Here is an 8043-nt window from a genome sequence, read left to right as displayed (position 1 = left end):
AGTATTAGCATATTTATATATACAGGATCGGTTTTGGTATGTTATGCATGAAAATGTTGAGTATTAATGAATTTGACATTGGTTAAAGCATAATTGTATTTGGATAAAGCTTGAGAAATTGACTATATGAATAGTAACTTTATTTATTTGATGAATAAATATTTGTATGCAATTTTGATAAATGGTTTTGAGTATTTGATTAATAGTGAGTGAATATACCATGAAGGTATACAAATACTTATGACATATTCGCCCAATGTTTAGTAATTGTTTGTATTTATAAGGTTTGGTATATGCACATATGTTAAAATATAATGGTTACATGTGTAATAGGTAAATTTTAAATATGAGTTTATATACATATTTGTATCATTGTTGTTTATAATTGGTTTGTTAGTCGAGTAGGCGAAATAAGTTATGACCGAATGTGGTGTTTGAATTATTTGCCTAAAAACAATGATGATATTCTAGATATTTTTATTTATGAGTTATGTGATTACGAATATGTTCGATGTATGATATGAAATGACTCGTAATAAGTTTATATTACCTTTTTGATTTAGAACGTGGTTGGTTTAGTAGTTTGAACATGCGTATATCTATGATTGTTCGAATTTAAGTTTGGTCCAGTAATACCTCGTATCCCTATTCCGGCGACAATTACGGGTTAGGGGTGTTACAACATCAAACTAAAAAAAAACTTACTATTGCAATTAAAATCTTATTAATTTTTATAAATATATTTGTAACATAAATTTTTTCATCCACATCATAAGTGTGACATAATTTAATAAAATCTAAACAATTTAAATAAGTGTAACATAATCTAATAAAACCTAAACAATTTAAATTGATTAAGCACTATGAATTTTTTTTTTTGAAACATTAATCTTTCATTATGAATTAATTTGGGAAATTTCAGTCAAAACAAAGAAAAGATAAAACATTTTCCTAATTAACCCCAAGGTTTCCGAAATCACGCCACCTGTCCCTACATTCATTGCTTCCAATGGGCGGTGCCTTGGGTAGTTAAATCGTACACCCTAAACTGATGCGTACGCCTCACATGAACCGGAGCTCATCAATTCAAAACCTAATAAATAAAAGTAAATAAAATTAAAACAATAGAAAACGTAAAATCAAAAAGACCTTTCCCCACCTCTTCTCACTTGTAACTACATCTGTTGAATATTTTCTTTTATTTGGGAACTTGGAACCCACAATTTTTTGTGTTAAAATAGTTTTCTTCCCATAGTTCCTTCAAGTAACTGAGCTCCTCGAAGGCCTTTGTTCTTTCTTCTGCGGACTTAGACCCTCAAAACTGTTGTCAACTTTGTATCCTCATTTTTCCTTCTTTGTTCCTTTTTCCTTCCTTTTTCTTTTAGTTTTGCGATTTTGGTGACTATAGTTCTCATAAATAAGAAACCAATGTTCTTTTTTGTGTTTTTTTGCCTTCATTCCATACCCCTTTGATCCTTCTGAATGAATGGATCGACTTCCCTCGGGGTTTCTTCCACTCAGAAGGTCGGCAAATCCCTTCCTCTCCCCATGCTGCCATCGCATGTGCCGCTTCATTTGCTTCCCAAGGTATGTGTCGAAATATAAGACTTTTAAAGTTTCTTGCTTTGGTTTTAATTTCTTCAATAATTCCTCTGATAACTGACCGATCAATATAATCATTATTTTTTTGGAGCTTTTTGACGACGGTTAGTGAATCTCCTTCTAAAATGATGTCTTGAAACCCTAAATCTTCTGCGAAAGCTACTCCATGAAGGCATGCATAGGCTTCTACTATTGTTAAATATCGTATGTTCTTAATCAGGTAGGTGCATGAACCCATTACAAAACCTTTGTATTTCTTACTATGATTCCAGAATCTGCCTTATTATCTGGCTTCTGAAAACCAATGTCCATTGTGGATTTTGTATTTTGTGGTTGTTTACAAGAATATTGTCCAACATTTTAATTTCATTAATAAAGGTTTTGATGAAATTTATGATGTTGTTAATACTTTGTCAAACACCTTCATGATAAAACAAATTTCTGTTGTGCCAAATCGCCCAGAATAGACTGCTAAGCATATTTTTATGTTCTTTATTATTGGATTTAAAAGTATTGGCTAATCAAATTTTCCACTCTTTCTTATCATGCATGTTTGCGATTTGAACATTCATCTTCTGGAGAACAAGCTTTTTGCAACGTAATAATCGTGGAAGAAATGTGCCGTTGATTCTTCGTCTTCACCACATGTCGGGCACAGCGCTTCAAATCTGAGTTTTCAAAATTTAAGATTACTTAGAGTAGGAATGAAATTGTTTGTAATCTGCCATAGGTTGATTCTAATTTTGTTGGGAATTTTTGGACCCCATAGTGTTGTATAATAATTTTTCATTTGGTCTGTCACTTTTGTATTTTCATTTCCCAGCAAATTTAAATCTTCAGTAAGACACCACTTGTATCCACTCTTTTCCGTGTATTTGCTAGTATTGTCTCCTCGCCAGACCTTAGTGTCTGGCTGCAAAGTGTTCCACAGAGGGATGGATCGAATACTTTCTATTTGGTCTTCATAAAAAGATTTCTTAACACATCTTCCTTCCAGGTATTTAAATTTGTATTAATTAATTCTTCCACCATGGTATATCTCCTATCAATATTCTAATTTTTTAGTTTTCCATTCCCAGGATACAGAAGTCATGTATCGTTCCAGATGTTAACAGTCTTTCCGTCGCCTATTCTTCAACCAACCCCTGATTCTAATAAGTCCCTTGCACCCTATATACTTCTCCAAGTAAAAGAAGGGTGAGTTCCTAACTCAGCATTTAAAAAATCACCATGTGGGTAGTAGACTTTCATTTCCCAGCAAATTTAAATCTTCAGTAAGACACCGCTTGTATCCACTCTTCTACGTGTATTTGCTAGTATTGTCTCCTCGCCAGACCTTAGTGTCTGGCTGCAAAGTTTTCCACAGAGGGATGGATCGGATCCTTTCTATTTGGTCTTCAGAAAAAAGATTTCTTAACCCATCTTCCTTCCAGGTATTTAAATTTGTATTAATTAATTCTTCCACCATGGTATATCTCCTATCAATATTCTAATTTTGTAGTTTTCCATTCCTAGGATATAGAAGCCATGTGTCGTTTCAGATGTTAACAGTCTTTCTGTCGCCTATTCTTCAACCAACCCCTGATTCTAATAAGTCCCTTGCACCCTATATAGTTCTCCAGGTAAAAGAAGGGTGAGTTCCTAACTCAGCATTTAAAAAATCACCACGTGGGTAGTAGATTTTCATTTCCCAGCAAATTTAAATCTTCAGTAAGACACCACTTGTATCCACTCTTCTCCGTGTATTTGCTAGTATTGTCTCCTCGCCAGACCTTAGTGTCTGGCTGCGAAGTGTTCCACAGAGGGATGGATCAAATCCTTTCTATTTGGTCTTCATAAAAAAGATTTTTCAACACATCTTCTTTCCAGGTATTTAAATTTTTATTAATTAATTCTTCTACCATGGTATATCTCCTATCCATATTCTAATTTTGTAGTTTTCCATTCCCAGGATATTGAAGCCATGTGTCGTTCCAGATGTTAACAGTCTTTCCGTCGCCTATTCTTCAATCAACCCCTGATTCTAATAAGTCCCTTGCACCCTATATAGTTCTCCAGGTAAAAGAAGGGTGAGTTCCTAACTCAGCATTTAAAAAATCATCACGTGGGTAGTAGATAGCTTTCATGACTTGCGCTAGTAGACAATTAGGATCGGTAAGCAGTTTTCATCCTTGCTTTGTATTCATTTTTCCATTTGTCCTGATAAAGCTAGATAGACTAGTGATTTTTCAAAACTTACCATTTGTCCTGATAAAGCTTCGTATTCATTTACCATCTTTTTTTATTGCTAGAGCCTCCTTTTTTGTTGTGTTCCCGAATAAAATACTGTTATCAAAAAAGAAAAGATGAGTTAATTGGAAATCACTTCGCCCTACTTTCACCCGTTCAATTTTCCCTTCCCTTTTCGCTAAATTTAGTAGCCTTGAGAAACCCTCTGCACATATTAGAAATAGATATGGGCTTAGAGGATCCCCTGTCTTAATCCTCTAGATTGCCTGAATTCCCTTCCTTTTCAACCATTAAGGACCACCGAGTATGAGACGTTCAAACATTTTAGTATCAACGAGATCCATTTGTCACAGTAGCCAAGAGTTCTCATCATTTTTTCAATAAAATGTCATTCAACCTTATCGTATGCTTTCATATATAATTTTAACGCGAAAGACCCTTTGCTTGACCTCTTTTTCTTAAAAGAATGCAATAATTCATAGGCCACAAGAATATTATCAGTAATTTGTCCACCAGGCACAAATGTTTCCTGTGTTTCTTTAATGCAAAGATTTAGGGTCTTTCTAAATCTATTAGCTATTGCCTTTGAAATTATTTTGTATAGCACATTACATAAACTAATTGGTCTAAATTGGCCCATATTTCTTGGTGTCATAACCTTAGGAATTAAAACAATATTCGTTTTGTTAATAATTCCTATTTCTTTTTTATTGTTTAGAATTTCAGTGCAGAATTTTGTCGCCTTTTTTCGTACTATATGCCAGAATTTCTGATAAAAGAGGGCAGAAAAACCATCGTTATCTGAAGCTTTAAGAGGTTGCATTGATTTTAATGCTACCTAAAAATCATCTTCCTTAAACGGGGCTGATAGCTCTTTATTTATTCGATCTGATATGCACGGTTGAATTTCCCTCAATAGATTCTCATTTCCCTATAATTGATTTGATGAAAAGATTTCCATAAAATATTTAGATGCTACCTCTAATAATTTATCATCTCCTTCAATCCATCTATCTCTTTCATCTTTGAGCCCCTTTATCATATTTCTTTTTTTCCGAAAGGAAGCAAAATTATGGAAGAAAGTTGAATTTCTATAGCCCATCTTAAGCCAATTAGCTTTAGCTCGCTGTTCCTAGAAAATTTCTTCTTTATCAGCCTTCATATTTAGCACGAGCTTAACTTCCATAATTTTCAATAAATGTTCATCACTTGGATTTTCCAAATAAAGCTCGATAAGCTTTTTGTTTAAGCTTTCTCTTCTTCTGCTTTGCCTTCTTTTATTTATCTTATCCAACTCTTGTAATGCTTGCTTAATCTTGTGAGTTTTTCTAGCAATTCGTCCTAGTTTAATTCCCATACTTGCTTTATTTTCTCTTCAAACCTTCTTCAAATATCTGATTTGCTTTGAACTAGAAATGAGAGTTCTTCCTATTCCTCCTATCATTTTAGCTAGCTAACGTATCCAAAAGGAGAGGGCAGTGATTCAAGAAATTGCGGGTTAAATGTCTCATTAAATATCTGGAAAATGATCCCACCATTCCGGGTTTGCCACTCCTCTATCCAATCTTTCTCTCATATTATTATCAGCAAGTCTTCCTTTTTTCCAAGTAAACCATTGTCCTGTGAATCCTATATCATTCAAGTCACATTCTTCAAGTACTTCTCGAAAAGCTACCATTTCTTTCTTCTCTTTGGCTACCCCCCTTTTTTTTTCAAATGAGAACATAATTTCATTAAAATCCCCCATTACTAACCATGGCATTTGATGGCATTCTTTCACTCTTCTCAGCATATTCCATGAATCCCTTCTAAGATGTTCAGTTGAGGCCCCATAGAATCCTTTAAACCTCCATTCAATCATGTCATTGTCATCTCCCACCACCATATCAATATGGGATTTTGAAAAACTAGTAAGGTTTACTTAAATTCCTTGTTTCCAACTAAGGGAAAGGCCTCCTCGTGATCATTCTGTACTTATATCAATTCCATTGTCGAATCCACACTTTTTCTGAATCCTCTCCATCTTTCTTTCATTAACTTTTGTTTCAATAAGGAATGAAAGTTGGGATTGGTGTTTTCTCAAAAATATTGAGACGTCTTATAGCTCGTGATTGCCCCAACCCGTGAACATTCCAGCTAAGGATTTTAATTGAGTCCGGTCAGCCTGCTTATTAGTGGTCGTTGATAATCTATTTTCTGGATTTGTCACCATGCTACTTGTCTGTACATCTTCAAGGATATCTAGTCTTTGTCGTTTTTTCCCTTCCAATATTCCAACTGGGTTGTCTTCGTCATCTTCAAACTCTTCCTCCTCTCTATTGTTATTCATTCCCATCTCTATGTCACCCTCGACATATCTCTATTATAGCCCTCTAAAACTTCCTTCCCTTTCGATCGTATAATAATTTTTTTTCTCGTATTATGTGTTTGGTCCTTCATTGTAATATCCGTGGATTCGTTCCTTCTTCTTACCTCTGCCCCTGCTTCACTTTTTACCATGGTTTTTGATTCCTCTCTTAACCATTTGCTTTCATTCTGCATGGATCTTGTAATGGCCCAAATTTTCCCGGCCCACATATATTTCAAAAAGAGAAAAAAACAAATAAATAAAAAATAATAGAATCCAATTAAAAGTCCATTTTAAGGTCCATTTACATCTGACCCATTACACTGGTCCGAATACTAAACTTAGACAAGACCCAACTATACTGGCCCAAATGGCCCAAATATTTACAGAAACCTTTAGGGTTTCTAGATTCTTCTAACGCCACACAGTCAGCAACTCTAGCACATCCGCACGCCTCCAACCGCCCCGCAATGCACTGCATCTGCGCCACACGTGCACCTCAACGCCAGGCTGGCTCATTATCTGCAGCAAACTCAGCAAAACAACAAAGAAATCAAATAACAGAAAGGCCAGCGATTAAGAAAAAGATTATTTTGCCGTAAATCGATAATATTTTGGCTATATAAAGCCATTTCTGAATCTGTAAAAGGGATCTTTTTTTCGGGAGATATTAAATACAAGCAAAAAAAAAATTGAAAGGTGACTGAAGTTCTTCTTGCTCTTTTCGCATTTTTTGTTTCTACAGTTATTTTAATTCTGTATTCAAGTAGAAAAAAGGAATAAAAGAAAGAGGTTGGGGATGGAAACATACCTGGTGACCACATCCTTTTTCTCTCCGTTGTCATTGGAGTTGAGAGGGGATCGGAGGGCCTGGAGAGCAAACGGCGGAGCGGGGCAGAGGAGAGTGTTTTAGTTTACGTTTTTTTTTGTTTTGTTTTGTTTTTTTTAAAATGAAATGGCTGCTAGTTTTAGGGTTATTTTTGGTCTATAGGTGTAGTAATAAACGACGTCGTTTTATGCCAATTTGATGGTCTCAAAAGGGCGCCGTTTGAAGCCAAGATCTATGCGGTGACTCGACCCGAAAGAAGGATCCGCGCATTTCCATTCAATGGTTTATTTTTGAAATTAGTCCCTTCGCATTAGATTTTATTTCAAATCGGTTTTCCTCCAGTTTTTTTAAATCGTATCGCATATTTTATTTTATTTTCATTTGGATCCAAACCTAAACGGCGCCGTTTTCTATGAGTGGTTTTGAATGTTCAGATTTCGCGCTTAATTGCAATTTTAGTCCCTCATTTTCTAAGTCGATTACCAATTTAGTTCATCTTTATTTTTCCTTTTATTTCTATTTGTAGTGTTTTATTTTTATTTTTTTAATTTCAATATCATTTTTAATCCTATTATTATTATTATTATTATTATTATTATTATTATTTCTCCTTTATATTTTAAATTATGTCTTAACTTTAACTTGATTTTTTGATAGTATAATTTTAAATCGATTTTGTACTTATTTTAATATATTTATTTATAACATATTTTAATATTTAATTTGACATGATTTTCAAACTTATTATTAATATAATTTTAAGATATAATTATTCTAAATTATCGTCAATATGTTTTAAAATTATCAAACGTTTTTTAATTCTTTCTTAACATTTTATTCATTTTCTAGTTTTTATTAAATTGTTTCTAATTTTCCCATTAAAATTTTATGTATAATTTCGTACACATTTTGTTAATTCCACATTTCTTTGATCGTTTTTTAAGTTACATTTTATTTTGTTTCTTGGTTAATAGTCTTAAAATGTTGATATTGATGTATGCATAGTGTTATTGAAATTAGGGTTATTCAACTTGTT

The 8043-nt window shown here is 33.6% G+C and overlaps 1 long non-coding RNA gene across 2 annotated transcripts; it reads left to right on the top strand.

Annotated features, from left to right (window-relative positions):
* The first annotated feature begins 1117 nt into the window (after positions 1-1117).
* On the top strand, positions 1118-7636 carry LOC105766608 (uncharacterized). 2 transcript variants are annotated; one of them, XR_008195186.1, is made up of 7 exons: positions 1118-1587; positions 1694-1822; positions 2184-2599; positions 2682-2799; positions 2920-3035; positions 3118-3471; positions 3554-7636. It is a non-coding gene; the product is annotated as an uncharacterized LOC105766608 (long non-coding RNA). The 2 variants fall into 2 exon arrangements; XR_008195185.1 differs by having other exon boundaries at positions 2682-3035.
* The last annotated feature ends 407 nt before the right edge of the window (positions 7637-8043 follow it).

The sequence above is a fragment of the Gossypium raimondii genome, chromosome 4 (assembly GCF_025698545.1).
Source record: "Gossypium raimondii isolate GPD5lz chromosome 4, ASM2569854v1, whole genome shotgun sequence".
NCBI classification, from domain to species: Eukaryota; Viridiplantae; Streptophyta; class Magnoliopsida; order Malvales; family Malvaceae; genus Gossypium; species Gossypium raimondii.
The sequence above is the reverse complement of the archived record's forward strand: the minus strand, read 5'-3'. Positions and strand labels throughout refer to the sequence as shown.